This window comes from Ornithorhynchus anatinus, chromosome 5, assembly GCF_004115215.2.
Source record: "Ornithorhynchus anatinus isolate Pmale09 chromosome 5, mOrnAna1.pri.v4, whole genome shotgun sequence".
NCBI lineage: Eukaryota > Metazoa > Chordata > Mammalia > Monotremata > Ornithorhynchidae > Ornithorhynchus > Ornithorhynchus anatinus.
In genome coordinates, this window is record NC_041732.1 from 36089938 (window position 1) to 36112805 (window position 22868).

Genomic DNA, 22868 nt, shown 5'->3' on the forward strand with positions numbered 1-22868 from the left:
ATTGACTTGACTCAGACCAAGCGCCAGGAGGCTTGGATCCAGAGAAGACCTGGTTTCTTTTTTTTTTGAGGAAGATAGGAAAAATGGAAGTAGAAGGAAACAGGAGAGCAGCACTAGAGAATATAATGGCATCCCACTCTTGTTCCTGGAAGTGTGTGATAGGGGGTTATGAGGATTCATGACCATGCTTGGGGGCATGATCTCATGGTTTGGAAAACTATCAGGAGGTTGGAAAGAGCCCATTGTTCAGCAACATACATTGATCTTCAGCAAATGTTGATCTTCAAGAAAGAGTTGCTCCTCTGAAGAAAATGTCCACTTCCTTAAAATGGCTGGGTAATGTCACCCCTGTGCCATTTAGGAAATATGGTTATTTGTTGTTTTTAGCCATTTAAAGTGGCTCACTTTCCCTCGTGTCATCTCCTCTTTTTGGCCATGAGTTTCCTGAGGCCGTGGACCAAGTCATTCTTTTGTGGAAACCCCTCAGTGCCTGGTATAATGCGGTGTACAGGGGTCATTTAATGTAGCCTTAATGTTGGTGGAATTCTACTTAGACCAACAGAACATAGTTTTCAAAAAAAATTTTCTTCTCCCTAAACTGCATCCTCCCAAATATCATCTTGTGACTTTTGTACCACATCAGCACTTAAGCACTCCCAGCCTCCCTTAACACTTTTGTACATATTGATTCACATATTTTACTATTAAAAATAGTAATATTTGTTAAGCGCTTACTATATGGGTCAAGCACTGTTCTAAGTTCTGGGGTAGATAGAAGGTAATCAGGTTGTCCCACGTGGGGCTCACAGTCTTAATCCCCATTTTACAGATGAGGTTACTTAGGTACCAAGAAGTTAAGTGACTTGCCCAAAGCTGGGATTAGAACCCATGATCTTTGACTCCCAGGCCCATGCTCTTTTCACTAAACTATGCTGCTCCTCCTCTAGATTTTAAGCTGAGGGTAGATATCATGATTAATGACCCTATTATACTTTCCTAAGTGGTTAGAATAGTGTTCTGTACACAGCAAACTCTAAGTAAATATTACCGAGTGACTGAGCCTTTCTCCGATACGTAAATTATGTTGCTTCTGTCTTAGATTAGGAAATCCTTGTGGGCTGGGATTATATTTTCTACCTTTGTTGCACTTTCCCAAGCACATATAAAGTGTTCTGAACACAATGGACACTCAGTCGGTAATACTAATCAGTTAAGGAGTCATGCCCCACAGCATGGTCTAGTGCTTAGAGCACAAGCCTAGAAATTAGAAGGACCTTTGTTCTAGACCCAGCCCTGCCCCTTTTCTGCTATGTAACCTTAGGCAAATCACTTCACTTCTCTCTTAGTTGCCTCATCTGTACATTGGGGATTAAGACTATTAGCCCCATGTGGGACAGGGACTGTGTCCAACATGATGTGCTTGTATCCACCCCAGCATTTAATATAGTGCCTGGCACATAGTAAATTCTTAAAATATACAACATTAATTGTCATTATGATTATTATCTTTGACCTCTTGGAGTTTTAGGCAGAGAATTTGTGACATATACCCATCACAGTGGTCTAACTACTATCCAGGACCTCATTGTTCTGTAATCCTGCTTGTCACCCAATGTTGAGTATTGTACATAGGTAACATTAGTGGAATCCTCTCAAAGTTAAAATATGAGATAGGCCCTATCTAACAATTGTAAAGGATAGCAAACACTACTACTGCCTTGTATACCTTCAGTTTGGTGTAATTTTGATGGCAATAGTGCCACACTGCCGTTCAGTCTCCAGAAGAAGACACTAGCCTTATTGATTTGGTTATCTTCCTCCTCCTGTATTTTTGCACTATTGGAGAATGTGCTCCCCAGGTGCCAAAATTCAATAACAGAATTTAACTCTGTTGCTGATGTGGATTCAGGGCTTATTGTCCACCAGCAGAGGTTGATGGTTATGAGCTCCTGAATGCCCTTTTGTGTGTGCTTCTAGAACACAACCATCAACAGAATTGGAATTCCTGTGTGAACCATTCAAGAATTTCCTGAGTCCTTGAGTTTCTTGGCCTTTGGATTTGAAAGACTGTTCCAGAAGATATAGATTCTATGCTGACACCACCTCCCAAATTCCCTGTTGCATCCTCAAGCATAGCTGTGTAGAATAGAGTTGAACAGGACAGGACCTGGTACATAGCTTTGCTTTACTCCATAGAGACTCATTTTCTTTCCTAAAGCCACCTATCACAACTGGCCTCTTTTATCCCAAAATCCTGCAATCAGTGTTCTTTACTCCTTGATCTCCTTTAGCTTTCACATTCATTCTGCTGCCACATCTTGTTCATTCTTCCTACTGGCCTTTTTTCTACATAGCATGTGCCAGGTCTGCCCTTTCCTCTCCACGTAGCCACTACTTCGATAAAAGCTCCATATCACAGAATGTTGTGTCAGCTTCTTCTCTAATCTACCTGCTTCCTTCCTCTCCAATCTGTTACATGTTGCTGCATGGATCATCTTGTTGAAGAGTCACTCAGCTCATGGCTTTACTTTGAGAAATAGCATGGCTTAGTGGCAAGAGCATGGACTTTGGAGTCAGAGGACGTGGGTTCAAATCCTGCCCCTGCCACTTGTCTGCTGTGTGACTTTGGGCCAGCCATTTAACTTCTCTGTGCCTTAGTTACCTCATCTGGAAAATGGGGATTAATACTGTGAGCCCCACGTGGGACAACCTGATTACCTTGCATCTATCCCAGTGCTTAGAATAGTGCTTGGCACATAGTAAGCACTTAACAAATACCATAATTATTATTATTACTCCTCAACACCCCCCAGTGGGTTACTTGCACATAGCCAAAAATGGCTCACAATGAGCTTCAAGGTTGTCCACCAACTCACTCGACTTATATGTATAGTCTCTATCTACTACTCCCCAACTCACCTTTTTAGTTGCTCCCCAAAATAAGTTATAATTCTACCTCATTCTCAACACTCATAGTTTCTTATGGGCATGAGTTTATCACTTAGTGAGAAGCGGTGTGGCCTAATGGATAGAACACTGGCCTGGGAGTCAGACCTTTTGGGTTCTAATCCTGACTCTTTGACTTGTCTGCTCTGTGACCTTGGGAAAGTCATTTAACTTCCCTATACCTCAGTTACTTCATCTGTAAAATGGGGATTAAATCCTCCTCCTTCCGATTTAGACCATGATCCCCACGTGGGACAGGGACTATTTCCAGTCTTATTATCATGTATCTGCCTCAGGACAGAGACTGACACATAGTAAGTGTCTAACACATACTATTAAAAAACCCCAAAACTCTCCAGCCTCCATTCCCTCAGTTACTCTGTCTCCTCACTGCTTCATTCCCCAGTTCCAACAGACCACACCTCTCCATATTCTAAGTCCTTCTTCTCTTCCTCTTACTTGCCTTCCCTGATTTTCCTATAAAATGATCAGCCATCTCCTTACACTTCATGTATTCATTTATCTCCAACTGCCTTTTCAATTTTCAATTCAATTTACTCCTTTACTCTTCTTCACATACTTTTTTTATGTCTACCCCGTTAGAGTGTAAGCTCTACAGGAATTGATGTTGGATTTGTACTTCCCAAGCAATTAGTAGAGTACATAGCATCCAGTGGGTGCTCAATAGATGCTATTACTACTAATACTGGTGTTGGGAAAAGGTCTGATGAGGTCATGTATTGGCTAGCCATATCATCGTGGACTCATCTTAGGATCTTGGTAAAGTTCTTAGGAAAACTGAACATTTTCGGTAATTGCCAGGTTTATTGATATTGTCAGTGCTTTTGTAAGGATAGAATACTATAGAGGGATCTTGATCTTGTGCCATGACTTTCTTTTATAACTGATACACAACAGATATGAAATATTTACTGTTTCCTGCTGTAGTCTGAAGCCACTTTGCAATTCTAGAAAGGCAATATTAATAATGTTCTTCAGTACCATATCCAAGATGATTCTGTCTAGGAGTTTACCAGCAATGGCAAGCTTTAAGATTCTACAGTTGTTTTGGCAACCAGCTCTCTTGCCATTCTTCTCAAAGACAGCAGTCACTGTGGCATCTCCAAAGTCTTCTCTCTTTTCCTCAGTGTTTTGCTTGTTGAGGGATGCTTGTGAAGATGATTAAGCAACAGTCATCTTCCAAGCATTTAAATCTTAGCAGGTAAACTGTTAGCTCCAGGAGCATCACTATTCTTCAAGGCCTTGACTGTCATGGTGACTTCTCTAAGTGATGGAGCAAAAGTCAGGTCAACAAAAGCTGGCAGAAAAATTATTCTTCATAGAGCTTCATCCTCCATGGAGGAAGGTCTGTTAAGGAGAGCATAGTGTTGTTTTCATCTCTTTGAGATGCCTTTTCATTTATAATGAAGATGGAGCCAGAACTATTCTTCACTAGAGCCAATATGGTCCATGTACACTCTCTAGAAATGTGTAGGAGTCCTTGGTTTGGTTTTGGTATGTCACCTCATATCTCTTTGGCCTTGCTATTGACCACTAGTCACCGATGCTTCTTACCTTGTTCTGTATTACATGGCAGTGGCTCTGCTAAGCAATCCTTTTCTTAGTGTAATGAGGATTTGCAAGACGATGTTAATACATTGCTTGTTGTGCTGCAAGTATCTCTTTGGTCTTGGAATCATGCTTCTCAAACCAGCGCTGGTGTTTTCTTCTGGCAACACCCAAAGTTTTAAAGACTACTTGCTAGAGAAAGTCACCTAGAAGCGCTCAGTCATTAGTCATGCTGATAGAAACAACTGAGTTTTTTTGTCCTTGAAAGGACTGCCTTGATGCGGTCATGAAGTTTCTTGCTGTGCAACTTCATTCTCCAGGAGTTGGCAATCAGTTGCATGGGTGGTTGGGATGCCACCTTTCATTATTGTATTTGTTAAGCACTTACTGTGTGCAAAGAACTGTATTAAGCACTTGGGAGAATAAAATACATCAATAAACAGAGCTTACAGTCTAGAGGGTCTATCCTTGAGAGACTACACTTGACATTTGTGTAAGTTTGGAGTGTATCACCCTCACACTTTGTATTATGTTATAGCAGCAGTGAGATGAGAACCCTGCAGATATGATTCCAGGGTGTGGTCTAATCAGTCAGGAGCCATTCTTTAAATTTTGGATGCTTCCAAGATGCCTTCATTCTATTCAGTCAGTCAAAAGCCATGCAGTTTCCCATTATACAGTTATCCACTTGGTTTGTGAAATGGTTCTGTTCTTTTCTCACAGAATTTGCAGTCTTTACAATGAGGTTCACATCCTTTCTATTCCCTGCCTAAAGCTAGTTGGGCTAACCTTTTTGTCTGTAGTACCAGTACTGGGGCAGGTTCATCTTATTCTAGTCAGAGCTCAGGCAATCTTGCCAAAGGATCTTTATCTTTTTATTTTTAGGGATGTAGCAAATGCTGGAACCATAGTTTCTCAATGACAAACTCATTTACTTTCAAAGTAAAACAATGAAGAATGTGAACAACTTGGTTTTGTCATTGGCTGTGCTCTGTACCAGCTAAGGTAGACTATCCACGATCAATATGACTAATGGATGCTGGCTCCTCTGGATAGAGTCAGCAAGCAGGATGAATGATCACATCTTCTCTGCGTGTCTGACCCATGAGGGCTACAATGTTATATTCAGTGGTGACTGCCAAGCAGACCTAAAGCCATGAGGTTGTACACTACTGGTCAAAATATATATGTATTGTTCAGAGATTTTTATATATGTTTTTCCTATTTCATTCTTTTACCTAATAACATTTTTGTTATTATTATGAAAGCCAAGCATATATGAATTTTTTGCCCCTTAGTTACTTCAATATCTCAAATCCAGAGCCTTCTGAAATTGTTAGTCCAGGGTGTGGATGATTGGCTCCTCTCTTCCAGAGGTGAGAGTCACCATAGGAGGAATCCATTTCAAGGCAAAACATGTCCATGATCTCTTCACTGAATATAACAATAGCAGCGTATCCTAGTAAAAATGCAGGGGCTTGGGGATCAGGAGATCTGAGTTCTAATCCCAGCTCTGCTCTTGGTGTGATTTTCACCATGCCCCCTCCTACCTCACCTCACTACTGTCCTACTACAACCCAGCCCGCACACTTTGCTCCTCTAATGCTAATCTTCTCGTTGTACAATGAACTCATCTATTTTGCTGTTGACCTGTTGCTCACATCCTGCCTCTAGCCTGGAACCCTCTCCTTCCTCATATCTGATGGAAGATTACTTTCCCCTCCTTCAAAACCTTATTTGAAGGCATATCTCTTACAAGAGGCTTTCCCTGACTAAGCCTCCCTTTTCCCTTCTCCCACTCCTTTCTGTGTCACCCTGACGTGCTCCCTTTGGTTTTCCCCCCCCCACTTCCACAGCACTTATTTACATATCTGTAATTTCTTTATTTACATTACTGTGTGCCCCCCTGACTGTAAGCTCGTCGTGGGCATGGAATGTGTCTGTTGTATTATAGTGTATGTTCCCAAGTGCTTAGTACAGTGCTTTGCACACAGTAAGTGCTCAAAAGTTATGATTGACTGACAGACTAAATCATTAATCCTTCTGTGCTTCAGTTTCCTCTTTTGTAAAATGGGATAAAATAATTCCCCATTCTATCTCTTAAATTGGAGCCCTGTGTCGGAGTAGGGACTGTAGCTCATCTGTTTTTTGGTGAGGTTTTTTTCATCGTCCTTGTTAACCACTTACTAATGTACCAAGTATTGTAGTAAGCACTGGCCTAGATGCAAGCTAATCAACTTTGTCACAGTTCATGTCCCATTTAGGGCTTGCAGTCTTAATTCCCATTTATAAAAAAGGGGTAACTGAGGCACTGAGAAGTTAACCGACTTGCCCCATGTCCCACAGATAAGTGACAGAGCCTTGATTAGAATCCATGTCTTCTGATTCCCAGGCCTGTGCTCTTTCCACTTGGCCAAGCTACTATATTCCTTCTATCCCAGCACTGAGCACAGTGCTTGATCTATAATAAGCATTTGGTAAATTCCATAGGAGAATAGTAATAATATAAGAAAGTTTGTCTGGTCTAGTTATCCGTGAATCAGCCCAGGAACATGTTGCTTTCAAATGTCTGAGAACTCTCTTTTTTGAAAAATGCATTCCATCTTTGAACGAGGGTTTGAGCAATCCTCTCGTTTTCAATAGAAGCTCTAAATTGGGTTTCAAAGAACTAGTGGACAATCTACTTTCATTTTCCTTAGCCGGTTACTATGCCACTCTACCTCCTGCCCCACTTTACGGAATCACCATAATTAAAAAGTTGTTGCTACCTAAAGGCCCCGTTGATATATTTTTTAAAAGTAGAACCTTTTAGAGTAGGAACCGGTCACTTGTACTTTACTGGAGACTTTTTTTTTTTAATCTTCCAGAACTTGAGTGTCCTCTGCAAGTCAGTGGTTCCACTTTCCAATGCCATTAGCTGCATTTTCAGCCCTTAAAGGGCACTGTTTTTTGACGAGCTGTACAGCTGCATTACTGATAAACATAAACTTGGGTTGATTTTTGAGTGTTCTGCTGAGGTTTGTACAGCATTGTAAAATATCTTTAAAACTCTATCACTTGAAAAAGTATTTGAAATGTGCTTTATGGATACTCTTTTATCAAATGTTTAGCACAGGTTTTGGCACTTTAATGGACTGCTATAGATGTTCTAGTGGGTATCTACATAAACTCTGATGGTTTATTTACTACTGTAGCTTTTAATGGAAATGTAAAATAATTTCTCTTCTGGGCAGTACACATTTCATTGCAAACACATCAAGAAAATGTGAAAATCACATAAAAAGCAAAGTTGCAAGTATCACTAAAGCTAGGAGAGTCATTGCTGCATATTTTAGATGGACCAGTATATTTATGGTTCTTGTACACATACTGTAAAATGTAATATGGCAGGATTGCTGAATTGTAATAAAACAATGTGCTTGCAAAAAAAGGTTTCTGAATTATAGCAGTCATTGTGCCATGTTTTCAGTTATTGAAAATAGAGCATGATTACTAAATGTGTTGCAGTGTGCATTTTACACACTTAGTTATAGATCTTGGTTCTTATGTGTGCCTGGAATATCAATATTTGCTTTACTTTTAAGGAACATTAGTTACAAATACAATAAGTGTGCTTCATTTTTCATCTCAGACATGCTGCTTTCAGTTCTCAGGGTAGGGTTTACAATATATGTCTCAATGATTATTGATCTAAAAGTAGGTTGATAGGCAAGACTAGTGAGTAATAAGCAAACGCATGAGCCGGTCCTGCTTTCTTAAACCCTTGAAACTGGAGTGAATGGCAATAAATAAGAGTTTAATTAAATCGCTCCTTGGCAGACTGCAGGACTGTCTTTCAGATTTGGTTTGGAACCCTTGGGCTCTCCATTTCCCTTGATGTATGTGCAGGGTTCTCATCAATGCTAATACGGATGGTGTGCAGCAAGAGGTTGCTAACCTCAGGCACTGTTGTGACTGACGATGAACCTGTAGACATTGTTTTCTGGGCTACTCTGCAGTAGCACCCAAGGGTTAAAACATAACCCATGTCCAACTTTTGAATTTTGTTTAATTCCTAACCTCTCAATGCATGAAACAAATGTTAAGAAGTAGGAATGGTAAAGAGAATAAAAACGCCCCTGAAATACATAAAAACGGCCAATTTATTTAGTGAACCGATTAGCATGAAATTGCAGCTGAAGCCCAAAAGGTTCGAATTTTCACTCTCTTGAATATCTTTAACTCTTGGTTAACTACATGTTCAAACTTGATTATGGTGCTTAGTAAGCTAATGAAGTCACACTGTTCAGCTAGGAGTGAATGTTAGATCTTTCCAAGTATTAACTTAGCAGAGCCCAAGTGGCCTTCAGCTCATTCAGTTCAGAGCCACCCAGGTGATAATGAAAACTTGAAAATGATTTAATCAATCATTAAATCAAAGAAGAGAGTGCCAGGAACAATTTAAATTTGTATGAAAGTGTTACTTTTTTGAATGGTATTTGTTAAGGAGTTACTATTTTCCAGCCACTGTACTGAGTACTGGGGTTGGGTACAAGCAAATGGTGTTGGACACAGTCCTTGTGCCACATGGACAATCCCCTTTTACATACCAATATATACTTACATATCAACTTGGGTAAAATTGCCATGGAAAAATTGTCACTATCATCATGGCATAAAAATATTTTCTGTGGTTTTCTTGAATATGTAATTGTATTTTGTGCATGAATTTTCTCCTACACTAAACACGCGCGCGCGCGCGCGCACACACGCACACACACACACCCACACCCACCCCCCCCATTCCCACATAGAAACTGTAGTTTCTTTGCAATTTTGAAATTGCCTGTTTTTTCCAAGTTATCTAATTTTTCAGAAAAAATAATATTCAAAAGCTTTGGTTAAAATATGCTCCAATACTACTGTCAAAGCGGCTACTGATTTTAAGTGGGTGCTATTTTTCTGAAGTCCATGTATCATTTTAATAGTCTGCACTTTTAAACTTTCCTTGCTTCCTACCATCAAGTTCATTTTTTTCATTCCACCATCAAGAGGCAGACTATAAATTTATCAATATTCTACATTTGCCATACTTGTGAGAAAAATGTGGTCAGACAGAAAATTTGGAATGAGAATTATTGTAATTATATGTAGCTATTACATTGTACTTTTCTAGGTGCTTAGTACAGTACTGTACACCATAAGCACTCAAATACTACTAACTGCAACTTGAGTGGTCGAAACAAAGGGTTAAGTACAGCTATATTCATGAGTGTTGAAGAACACATAAAGAAGTTCATAAGTGCTAATGGTATGTACTAGTTGACTAAAAGAAATTTCAAAAATAATCACAGGACTTACCATTCTTTTATGGTATTTGTTAACTGCATAATATTTTCCAGGCATTATATCAATCACTAGCACAAGATAATTGGGTTGGACACAGTCTGTCTTCCACATAGAGCTCATGGTCTCACGGTTCTCATTTTATAAATGAGGTACCTGAGACACAGAGGAGTTAAATGACTTGCCCAAAATCACGCAGGTGACAAGAGGCAGAACTGGGATTAGAACCCAGGTCCTAGGGCTCCCAGACCCTTGCTCTTTTCACTAGGCTACACTGCTTCTCAGTGACTCAAAAAGATTTGACTCTGTGGTGCAACAGCTTTCTGGGACAATGAAGACTGCAGAGTGTAAGCAGATTCAGGATATCCATATTGTAGTCATTTTTCATGATATCTAGTCCCAATCTATGTTCAATCTCCCATTACAGTAAATAATTTACATGGTTCTTTTGCATTGTAAGAGGAGACAACCATTTTCATTTGATAAAATTTAACTCCACCCTATTTTTTCCCCTTGAAAATTTAGTAGAGGTCCAGACAGTATTTTCCGCAGGTGACAGTGGTCGAGGGAAAAATGAAAGGCCAGTTTGGATATGCTATATTGGTTCCTTCTCTCATCTTTTTCCTAAACTTAAATTTGATACTTCTATTCTTCCTTAATGACACTTAAACGTGTCTCAATCCCAAAGATGAAGTCTTTTTTTTAACGAAGGAGTTTTTAAATACCTTGAGTATTTTCCTCTCAGCTGCCCTAGATCATGGATTAGGTATTACAACACCAGACAACATATAAACCCTGGAGTGATACTCTGCGGAGATTCAAACAGAAGGCAGCTATCAAAAGAAAGCTATCTTGTGATAATTGACGCTTGTAAAAGCTGAGAACAAACTGGGTTTGGGATTTGCTAATGATGGTGTAATTGACAGAGGTTGCCTACAGTATGGTCCTGTATTTGCATAGGACCAATAATCTTCTTTTTTTTTCTGAAAAGAAAGGTTGGAAACTCTTTGTTTGGACAAAGTGAAATAGTTTTTGGCTAGCTAGCAGAGGTGTTGTGGTACTTTTGTATGAGCCAAAGCATTCGGGGCCTAATTTAATGAACTGCCATAATTCTGGAGCTACTTGGTATGTATTGAGCCTGATTCTGCCCTCTCCAAGTGAAGAAAGAGCTCTCTTAAAATTGGCAGAGTTCTTTGCCACCAGCACCTTAAACTGAACATGTCTAGTATTGAACTCTTTATATTCCCTCATAAATCTTCACCTCCTTAATTCGCCGTCCCCATCCACCAGAAGCCGAGTGGTTTACTGGATAGAGCACGGGCCTGGGAATCTGAAGGACCTGGGTTGTAAACCTGACTCCACCTCATGTCTGCTCTGTGACCTTATGCAAGTCACTTCATTTATCTGTGCCTCAGTTACCTTATCTGTAATATGGGGTTAAGACATGTTGGGGGGGGACTGGGTCCTACCTGTTTAACTTATATCTACACAAGTGCTTAAAAAAATGCTTGCATATAGTAAGTGCTTAACAAGTACCATAATCATTCTCATCACCATTGTGTGTGCAGAAGGCCACAGACATCTCTGTTTTTATTCCCCTCTTGCTAAATCCTATCAGTTCTTTCTCAACCACACTGTATTTCTCAGATCTACCCCTTCCTTTCTCTCCAAATAGCCACCACCATCTCCTTAGACTACTGCTCATTCTCTTCTCAGGTCTTTCTATCTCCAACACCTCTCCCTGTTAGTCTTTACTCACTCCATGATCCAAATTTAGTATCTTAAACATGGTTCCAGTCACACGTGAACCCTCATCAAAAGCTCCAAAGGCTGCTCGAATCCTTCTATCACTCCCTCCTACTGTCCTCCGGCAGCTCAGTCTTTCTTACTGATCCGACCTCTTTTTCTGATGTTCCCTAACCTTCACTCTACACTCCTCTCAAGAGAATTGTCTTGCTATTCCTAACTCTCGCTTTCCTGCTTCAACCTCCATCCTTTTGCCACTTTCCTGGAAATCCTACCCCTTTCAAATTTACCAGACCACATTCTGTTATAGTATTAGCCCCTTGCAGGCAGGAAACTTTATTATTCTTAGCTTCCCAGGGTCTAATGCTGTGGCCCACACCAAGTGAGGATTCAATATATGCTACTGCTATTCCCGCCACATCTCTCCCTATAATCAGTGCCCTCATGAAATCCTATCTCATCCAAGAGGCATTTTCTGATATGTTTGCTTCTCCTTACTTTATATCTTCCTATCACTCCACTATCTTGTAAACTACATTAGATTGTAAACCCCACTGTCAATCGTCTGTCTTGTCTTATGCCGTCTGAGTCGTCTCTGACACAGAGTGATGCCGTGGACACATCTCTCCGAGAACATCCAACTTCCATCTACAGTCGTTCTGGTAGTGTATCCATAGAATTTTCTGGAAGTGGTTTACTTTTGCCTTCCATCCAGTAAACTTGAGTCTCCACCCTTGACTTTCTCCCATACCTCTGCTGCCCAGAAAAGATGAGTTTTGACTTATAGCAGATTGCCTTCCCCTCACTAGCCACTGACCAAGCAAGGAATGGAATGGATATGTCTCTGCTTGACTCTCCCTCCCGTAGTCGAGACTGGTAGAGTACTGGACACTCTCCAGGTGTGACCCTGAGAGGGGTGTCAATCAATCAGTAAATGGCATTTATTGAGCACTAACTGTGTGCAGATAACAGTATTAAGTTCTTGGGAGAGTACCATAAAGCAGAATAGGTACTCATATTCCCTGACCTCAATGAACTTGCAGTCTAGCTTGTGAGATGCACTAGGAAGTAAGTCCCTCTAGGTGGTAAGCCACTCTAGACTATAAGCCCCATTAGAGTAGAAACTCCTTAAGGACAAGGATCAGATCTATCTACTCAGTGGTAGAGGCAGCGTGGCCTAATGGTTAGAGGATTCTGGGTTCTAATCACAACTCTGCCACCTGTCTTCTGTGTGACCTTGAGCAAGTCAGTTAACTTCTCTGTGCTTCATTTACCTCATCTGTAAAATGAAGATTAAAACTGTGAGCCCCATGCAGGACAATGACTGCATCCAACTTGATTAGCTTGAATCTACCCTAGTGCTTGGCACTTATTAAGCACTTACATAATAATAATAATAATAATAATTAATAATTATAGCATTTGTTAAGTGCTTACTATGTGCCGGGAACTGTACTGTTATTATTACAGAAGCAGCATGGCTTAGAGGAAAGAGCATGGGCTTGGGAGTCAGAAGTTGTGGGTTCCAATCCCGGCTCTGCCACTTGTCAGCTGTGTGACTTTGGGCAAGTCACTTCTCTATGCCTCAGTTACCTGATCGGTAAAATGTGGGTTAATAATAATAATGTTGGTATTTGTTAAGTGCTTACCATGTGCAGAGCACTGTTGTAAGCGCTGGGGTAGACACAAGGGAATCAGGTTGTCCCACATGGGGCTCACAGTCTTAATCCCCATTTTACAGATGAGGTAACTGAGGCACAGAGAAGTTAAGTGACTTGCCCACAGTCACACAGCTGGCAAGTGGTGGAGCCAGGATTCGAACCCATGACCTCTGACTCCAAAGCCCGTGCTCTTTCCACTGAGCCTGTGAGCCCCACTTGGGACAAGCTGATAAATTTGTATCTCCCCCATCGCTTACAACAGTGCTTGGCACATAGTAAGAGCTTAACAATCATTATCATCATTTCTGTACTCTCTCAAGCCCTTAGAACAATACTCTGCACATGGTATTTAATGAATGCCATTGAATGATTGATTGATTGACCCTAGAATTCATTCATTCAATAGTATTTGTTGAGCACTTACTATGTGCAGAACACTGTACTAAGCGCTTGGAATGTACAATTCAGTAACAGATAGAGACAAGCCCTACCCATTGATGGGCTTACAATCTAATCGGGGGAGACAGACAAAAACAAGAGCAATAAATAGAATCAAGGGGATGAACATCTCATTAACAAAATAAATAGGGTAATAAAATATATACAAATGAGCAGATAAGCACAATGCTGAGGGGAGGGAAGGGAGAGGGGGAGGAGCAGAGGTAAAGGGGGGGAAAGGGCGCCTAGCTGAGGGGAGGTGAAGTGGGGGCAGAGAGGTAGCAGAAGGAGCAGAGGGAAAAGGGGAAGCTCAGTCTGGGAAGGCCTCTTGGAGGAGGTGAACTCTCAGTAGGGCTTTGAAGAGGGGAAGAGAGTTAGTTTGGTGGAGGTGAGGAGGGAGGGCTTTCCAGGACAGCAGGAGGACGTGGGCCAGGGGTTGACGGTGGAATAGGCGAGAACGGGGGATGGTGAGGAGGTGGGCAGCAGAGGAGCAGAGCGTGCGGGGTGGGCAGTGGAAAGAGAGAAGGGAGGAGAGGTAGGAGGGGGCAAGGGGATGGAGAGCCTTGAAGCCTACAGTGAGAAGTTTTTGTTTCGTGTGGAGTTTGATAGGCAACCACTGAAGGTTTTTAAGAAGGGGAGTGATATGCCCAGAGCTTTTCTGCACCCACGCTCTAATCCTGAACTTTATTACAGCATTTTTTCAGCATTAGAGTTGCCAGCTGAATTTCTAACTGGGATTTCATGAGGGCATTAGCATTCATTCCTTCATTCAATCATATTTATTGAGCACTTATTGTGTGCAGAGCACTGTACCACGTGCTTGCACTGTACTAGCACTTGACATAGACTGTGAGCCCGTTGTTGGGTAGGGATTGTCTCTATTTGTTACTGAATTGTACTTTCCAAGTGATTAGTACAGTGCTCTGCACACAGCGCTCAATAAATACAAATGAATGAATGAATGACATGCATTCAAATTTCCTGCCATCCTTCATTCTCATCATAAAAGTCTTGTCAGCCTTCCCAACCTGCTGTTCAAAAGTCCATGGAATTCTCAAAGAGCAATCACAGGCTCCTTATACTTAAGATCAAGAACTGGTTATAACCAAAATACCTATTATAATATCTGCAAATGTCACCTAAAGGCATTTGGAAATCTGTTTTCAAGCCCTGCTGAATTCATTTCATGGATTCTGTGTTTTCTCAGGTCTGATCTAGTTTAATTAATATTCCCAGTCACATTGGTATTAGGAGGATAACTAAAGGTGATCCCAGATGTTTTTTTTTTCAAATACTCCAAAATGATAAAGAATGTTATCCTGACCATTGAAATTCCCTGAAATCTGCTCACCTGCTGGAAACAATATGAATGCCTAAGGAAGGTGTATTGATATGAAGGATGCTGATCTCTGGGCATGACTGACCTTGTGTCCTTAATTTTAGCTACCAATGGATTATCTCAGGGTATGAGACTTTAGGCTTTTCCTCTTTATCCCACCAACAGTCACTAACTGGAAACTTGCCTAACTTGACTAAGCTAACTACCGGGGCCCGTGGTTGGTCCTAACCCATCACTGCCAAGCTGTGTATCAAGTTGGTTCTCTTGTACATTCCACAGTTCATCATATTTGTCTGGATCCCCAGTCCTTCACTTCAGTGCTAGTTAATGAACACATTGCTTATTTTCCCTCGATACAGGCATGCCATCAATTTTTACTCCTGAATTTAACTCCTAACTAAGAAAGTCAGTGCACAAAGGAGTGTGACAAAGTTCACAAAATAAAAACCCCATAGCCAAACACATTTCAGCTAATGGGGGTACTAAAATGAGAAAGATATGAACCACAAAGTTCTCATGCTCTGACTAGAAAGCTCCTGTTATGGATGCATGAATTTGTTTCCCAGTCCTTCAGTGATTGAGAGAATTAAGAACATTTTGGAGACAAATTTTATGTGAAGGCACAAGGAAACAAGTTATTTAGTTTTGAAAGTTTATAAATAGTGTTATGGAGAAAATAAAATTAAAATAATTTCCTTTCAGCATTTTTCAGTGTGTTTGATGTGCATGGAGATAGGAACATGTTTATGAACACATTTATGAACTTATTGGAACACACTTAGAAGCAGCGTGCCTTAGTGGAAAGAGCACGGACTTGGGAGTCAGAGGTGGTGGGTTCTAATGCCAACTCCACCACTTGTCAGCTGTGACTTTGGGCAAGTCATTTAATTTCTCTGTGCCTCAGTTACCTCATTGGTAAAATGGGGATGAAGACTGTGAGCCCCACGTGGGACAATATGATTACATTGTATCTACCCCAGAGTTTAGAACAGTGCTTGGACATAGTAAGCACTTAAATACCGTCATCATTATTATTGTTATGAGAAGAAAGAGCAGCATTTCTTCTAGTCAGCTTGCTGCATTTGGAGTCAAGATGATGATACAGTACTGCAGAAGAAAAGAGTCCATGGCACTTTGACATAGGTTATGGACACTATGGGATACATCTTGGGTTGGGAGAAGAGTGATATTGTAATCAAAGAAAACTGTGCTATTAGGATGCTTACCCCTAATACTGCTCCTGACCAATGTGTTACGAAGTGAGTAGGGATCTTAGTCTAAGACAAACAGATGAAAAGATAGTATGATGGTTTAGGTTTGAAAAAGCAGAATGTTTGGCTTTAACCTCTTTTTGACCATCTCTCCATTGCCCTGAAATTTACTCAGGTGCATTCCCATGCCACAAAAATATAAATATCCATCATGGAGGGATAGATGTGAAACAATTTAAGAATGTAAATAGTACTCTCCTAGGTCAGGCCAGTGGTTCATCTGGTGTCTTATTCCTTCTCCAATAGGGCCATACAGGATGCTTGAAGTGTGATGGTTGTTGTCTTTGACATACATCCTCACTGTCTATAATGCATCTTTTGAAATCCCTAACTTTTCTACTAAAATTCGGGAACTTTTCCTCTAAGATGTTTCATCCCTGAATTTGTCCAGTCCCTTCTCAAAGATATTCAGGTTTCCTGCTTGTACAACATACTGCAGCAAACATACTGCAGTGATGAATTCTATTCACCTGCCATGGTATTTGTGGAGAAGTTGGATTACCACTTTTGTGCTTCAGTAGCTAACCCTAGTCCTCCTACATGGGGTCTGGTGAGCAGTGGTTGATTCCATGCTCATGCTGATGAGAACCTTCATCATTTTTTTACTTAAATCACCTCCTCCTTCACCCTTTGTCTTTTCAGAATGTGGTAGCCCATAATTTTGTCTGCTTGGAAAACAAAACAAAGCATTTTATTTGTTAGAAAGTATCCCTTACCACCAAGGGTGTCTAGCAGTGGAGTAAAGGTGTCTTTGTGTTTGCTTTTATTTTTTTCTAAGTAATCAAGAAGGAGATTGGTTCTCTCAGTTCCTCTCATCTCTAATTATAAGAATTTGACACCAATACCCTGCTTCTTAACTCAACACAATAAGTCTTGAAATCCTTTGTCTGAGGTTGTGCAAATAGTGGCCTTTAGATTATTTTCTTCTTCATCCTCCTGGAATTCATTGGCCCAGGATTGACCCAATCGACTGCAGTGGCTGACAGCCCTGTGTTCAACGCTTTATTTTGCTGCCAGCCTTCTCAGATTTTGGGTGTACCCTCAAAGACTTCCAAGTCAGCGGAAGTGTGGGTGAATAAGGTGAGAATCGGAAAAGATCAGAATGCTTTCTGTAATCAGAATTTCAGGATTCCCAGGGCAGTGTCTGGGTTAATGGATCATGGTTCCAAAAAATTTAGTTTAGTCTGCATGGTGTAATCTGCAAAAACACTTAAGTTTCCATGTGCATGGAAACTGAATTTTCTGCTGAAAAATCCATACAAAGGTATACCTGCCTTTGGAGTTGTAACCATGAATATTATTGACTGAGAAGTATTCATTTCCTCTACTCTTCTAGTAAAGATAAGGCTAAAAAGGAAAGGGAGGAGGAGAGCTTATATGGAGGGAAGTCAAAATAGAAATATGATGCCAAATAGCTGCCTGGCTATTGGAAAGTTCTCATTTTCTTTCAAGACCTTTTGATTCAGGACAGATTAATACAAACCAATATTGGTGGTACTGTACTGTTTCTTGTTATATTTCTATCTTCCATCTGTGACTTCTATTTGTAATTTATTTTTGTCCCTATTAGATAATAAACTCCTTGAGAGCAGGGAACCTGTTTTTCGGTTTGGGTTGTACTCACCCAAGCTCTTAATGCAAGACTCTTTTTTTTAATGATATTTAGGTGCTTACTAAATTCCAGGCACTGTACTAAGTACTAGGGGCTAGATACAAGCTATTCAGATTGGACACAATCCCTCTCCCTTATGGGGCTCACAGTCTTAATCCCCACTTTAACCAATGATTAACTGAGGCACAGAGAAGTTGTGACTTGTCCAAGGTCACACAACAGGCAATTGGCAGAGTCATGCTTGGAACACAGGTCCTTTCGACTCCCATTTCTGCGTTCTATCCACTAGGCCACACTCCTTTTTAGTAGTAGGTATTCGGTAAGGATTTGGTGGGTATTGAATAAATACCAATGATTGATAGCCTGAAAAAATCATCACTGGGAATAATAATCATGGTGTTGGCTAAAAACTTCTTATGTGGCAATAACTGCTGAACACTGGAGTAGATTCAAGAAAATCAGGTCAGACTTAGAATGAAGAAAGGACAAGAGGAAAGAGTAGAGCCCTCTCTGGGCATAAAGGTTGTGAGCTTTAATTTTTTATATTCTATTGCATTAGTTCTTTTTGCTAAATGGCTCTCTACATAATATCATGAGTAACTGGTATTGCATGTGCTGAAATCCAGTTTACAATGTGGGCAGGGAACACATCTACCGACTCTGTTATATTATACTCACCCAAGCGCTGAGTACATTGCTCTGCACATAGTAAGCACTCAGTAAATATGATTGAAAGAAAAGTAAATATCTCAAAAGAAGATTTTTGCACTCTACATAATATCATGAGTAACTGGTATTGCATGTGCTGAAATCCAGTTTACAATGTGGGCAGGGAACACGTCTACCGACTCTGTTATATTATACTCACCCAAGCACTGAGTACATTGCTCTGCACATAGTAAGCACTCAGTAAATATGATTGAAAGAAAAGTAAATATCTCAAAAGAAGATTTTTGCAATCCCTGTAATATGGGGCTCTGGCTTAACACATACAAAAAAAGAATAATGCTGTTTTGTCTATTGTTCTTGAAAGCACTCAAGCCATCCTTTCTTAGCCCTGTGCACTACATCTGTTAACATGTTAACCTTTCTTAGCCCTGTGCATTCTATCTACTTACATGTTACAACTTCTCACCTTCTTCCAAGGAGCACAGAGCCCCTTGCCTATAGTAGTTCATATTACCTCAATGGGGAAATTGAGTTTTAATAATAATAATGATTATGCTATTTGTTAAGCATTTACTGTGTGTCAAGTGCTCTTTTAAGTGTTGAGATAGATCAGACACAGCTCCTGTCTCACATGGGGCTCAAAGTTTAAGTGGGAGGAAGAGTGGGTATTTAATCCTCATTTTACAGATGAGGACACTGAGCTTCAGAAAAGTTAAGTAACTTGCCCAAGGTCACATAGCATGCAAGTAACAGAGCTAACATTAGAACCTATATGTCCTGAATCCCAGACCTGTGCTTTTTCCACTGGGTCATAATGCTTCCTTTATATGACTTTTCCATTGGTCAGTGATACATCTAGGAATAGATTCAGTTTCTCCTCTTCCATATTGGACTTTTTCCAATGGAATAGATAGCTTGATTCTATCATTTGCACAGAGGTGCAGAGTCAGCTGAATAGCACATTTGTAAAATAAATATATGGGGTGGTCATTTATAAATATGCCCCGTCAATTCAAAACCTGGGATAGTCCAATAAAATGTTTAATAAGAAGTTATGTTCATCCTGAATTCCATTCATTGTAGATATGGGGCCATGAAGCTGCTGACCTCCCTCCATGCCAGTTCAAAGTGCTTCAGTGGCCAGAAATTTTCATACTTTCTTCCAATAACCACTGTTGTAGCCCAAATCATCCTTCTACTCCCTCCACTTAAGGCAGTAATAATGGGAGAAAGTCTGGGACAATGTGGCTAAGATAGCAGTCTTCCAGTCTTAGTGCTCAGGGAGGTCTAGGGATTGAATTCTCCTCTCCTTTCTGCTCTCCTGAATGTAGGAACTGAGACCTCATCCCTTGGCTAGGCAGACAGCAGTGATTTTTTTTTCTTTAAATAGTTGAGAAATGCAAAAACTGTGAGCTGAGCAAGACACTGCTCGTGTTTGGACCCATCCTTTATCTTGATAATAGTTGCTTTCCATTTGTTAATTCTTACAGATTTTTTACTTAATATTTCAGAGTGTATTCAGTGTCTCTTGCAGTCTTTGAACCCACCCTCCAATTAGGCTGTGAGTTCCTGTAGGACAGGGATCAAGTATTTCACATTTCACTGTGATCTCCCATCAGCTATCTAGATTTTTGCACACCACTGGTATGGATGATGAGTAAAAGGGAGACTCATCTCAAACCCAAATTTGTTTTGTGTTCAAACTGAATGAAGGAAAAAAGAGACATGCTGTATTTCCTGTGGGGAAAGTCTTTCCCAATATTTGTTGATATTAAGGGAACTTCAAAAGACCAGTCCCTTTAGAAACTTATTCAAGAACAGTTGTTTTGAACTGTATGGACTGTTGACCTCAGTCTTTATTTCCTATGTCACTACCAAAGTAAAACATGACAGACCATGTCATTCCATTATGCTTTCAATTCCAGAACAGATGTCACTCTAGTCCTTTAGCTGCCATTGAGGTTGTCTCTATATGATGATGTTATCTAGATTTGGGGAAGAACAGAGGGAAGATAGAAAAAGTCAGTGGCAGAGTGACTTTGGCTAAAATTCTACTTTAGGATTTTCATCCATACTCACTACAGGTTTCCCCCTCATTGATAGAGAAGGTTTGTCTTTGATCATTTCATGAGAAAAGTTGATAGTTGCATTTTAAATAACAATATTGAGAAAGCAGAGGTCCATACCAGCATTTCCTTACTGGGGTTACTTTTCAACAACAATCATTTGCCTCACAATAAGGTACTGTGACAGAAATGAAGCTCCGTTTTCTGGGATATTTAAAGGACTCTCGATGTTGTTGTTATTCCTAAATATGTGAGCCTGATTTTTAAAGCTATGAAGTACTCTTATCAGTATCATTCTGGAACAAAGATAAGAGCAATAAATGAAAGAAGTCGTGTGTGTGTGTGTGTGTGTGTGTGTGAGAGAGAGAGAGAGAGAGAGAGAGAGAGAGAGATTTTTTCCTTAAATAGCCAGATGATGCTGTGGCTCCAGTGTACTCTCAGAAGGGGCATTTCATAGACAATAAGTAAATAAAGGAAAGGACTGAGATCAGTGATGCTCCTTGTAAGTACAGGGTTCTAAGTCTTTTCCACAAAGTATAATAGAAGAGTAGCCTGGGGACACAGGGGTCCAGCAGCTTAACGGAATCACTTAGAGAGTAGCATTTGTGCTTTTCAACCATTGAGTAAGAAAGGCTTTTCAAGACCAAATTCTCACATTGTCTTATCCAGCTTCACTGTAACTGAGATTCATTGCCTTATCCAGCTTCACTGTAACTAAGATTCTCAAGTCCTTTAGACTGTGAGCTTGTTACAGGCAGGAATATGTCTGTCTGTTGTGTTATCATACTCTACCAAGCACTTAGTACAGTGCTTTTGCATGTAGCGCTCAGTAAATATAGTTGAATTGAATGAAAGTATTGCTCTATTTTAATGATGAGGAGGAGGAGGAAAAGCGTGTAAGATGGAACACCCTACTGCACCCTTGGTGATTTCTGATATTGTAAGTGCAAATATAATTCAGTGACATGAAAGACGAGCAGGAAAGAAATCAGTTCAGCATCCTCTGAGACATGTTTCTGCTATAAAATAAAGGCTTAAATACTGGTTCCATGACAGAGTGAAATTTTTGGTGGACTTGGGTTAAAATAGGTGAGATACATATCAGTCAATTGGAAGTAATTCTTGAACATTTCCTCTGTGCAGAGCATTGATTTTAGCACTTAGGACAATAAACAAGAGTTAGTAGATGTGATCCCTGGCCTCAAGTTACTTACAAATACAATATTTCAGGAAAACCATCAAAACTTTTTGAGGGCTACATCCATTGTCAGCATAAAGGTAACTTGACCAGGCTAGTCCTAGTAAACTTAGAGACATTACTCGGTTAATTTCTTCCTTTTCAGGTCATATCATATGACCTCAAGCATTGACATGCATATTTATATCTACTCTACTATCAATTTACGTATCCATCTTTTCCTGCCAATTTAAAACTCCCTTTTCATTTTTCATCCTACTCCCACTAACTAATCATAGTTTCTGTCTGTCTTCTCCATTAGATAATTAACTCCTTGAGGGCAGGAATCATCTATCTCCCCAAAACTTAGTGTACTGTTCTGAAAGCAAAAGATATTCAGTAAATAACCACTGTTGCTTTAAATGGTACAATTAACCAATCTTGGGACATTTGCTTACCCTTCAAGGATATAGTTAAATACATTTTATGGCTAATTGTTTTATTTACCAGTTATGGTTTCCAGAGCTTTTAATTTGCTTTAAAAGGGGCATTAATAAAATTAGTGCTTCCTGGGGATCCCACTTTTCCTGACAGCCATATGGATGAGAAGCACAAATTTGAAGTACTGGATTTGATCTCTAGTGGATGACATACAACTTTCAGGTCTGAATTTCTGCTGGAGCAAGATACTAAGGTATCAAAGATTATAGGGCTCTTACATTATCACAAACCTGTCTTGAAAGAGATAAACCAACAGGAAATTACAGTTGGTGCCAGAACTGAAAATTCTCCTCCTATGTGAAAATGACTGTTCTGTTAAAAAAAAAAATACACAAACGAAGAGAGCCTGTCAAAACTGTGAACTGTATTATATGTCACTTCAATATTGATCCATTAAACAACTCACATTTGAAGGGATTGAACATTCAATGCATACCTGTTTGCAGTGCACCACCTTAGACTAAAGAAAAGAAAAGCTTGTCTCTGAGTTTTGTTCCTTTTGGAGAAAAGTTTCTTTTGGTTCACAGTTCTTGAATGTTAAACCCTCT

General features: G+C 40.1%; 1 protein-coding gene and 1 non-coding gene across 3 annotated transcripts in view; one reads left to right on the forward strand and one right to left on the reverse strand.

Annotated features, from left to right (window-relative positions):
• UNC5D (unc-5 netrin receptor D) overlaps positions 1 to 22868 on the forward strand; it is a 532332-nt gene that overhangs the window by 344929 nt on the left and 164535 nt on the right. The window lies entirely within an intron of this gene.
• Positions 12366 to 12503, reverse strand: LOC114812369. Its single transcript, XR_003760025.1, has one exon. It is a non-coding gene; the product is annotated as a small nucleolar RNA SNORA7 (small nucleolar RNA).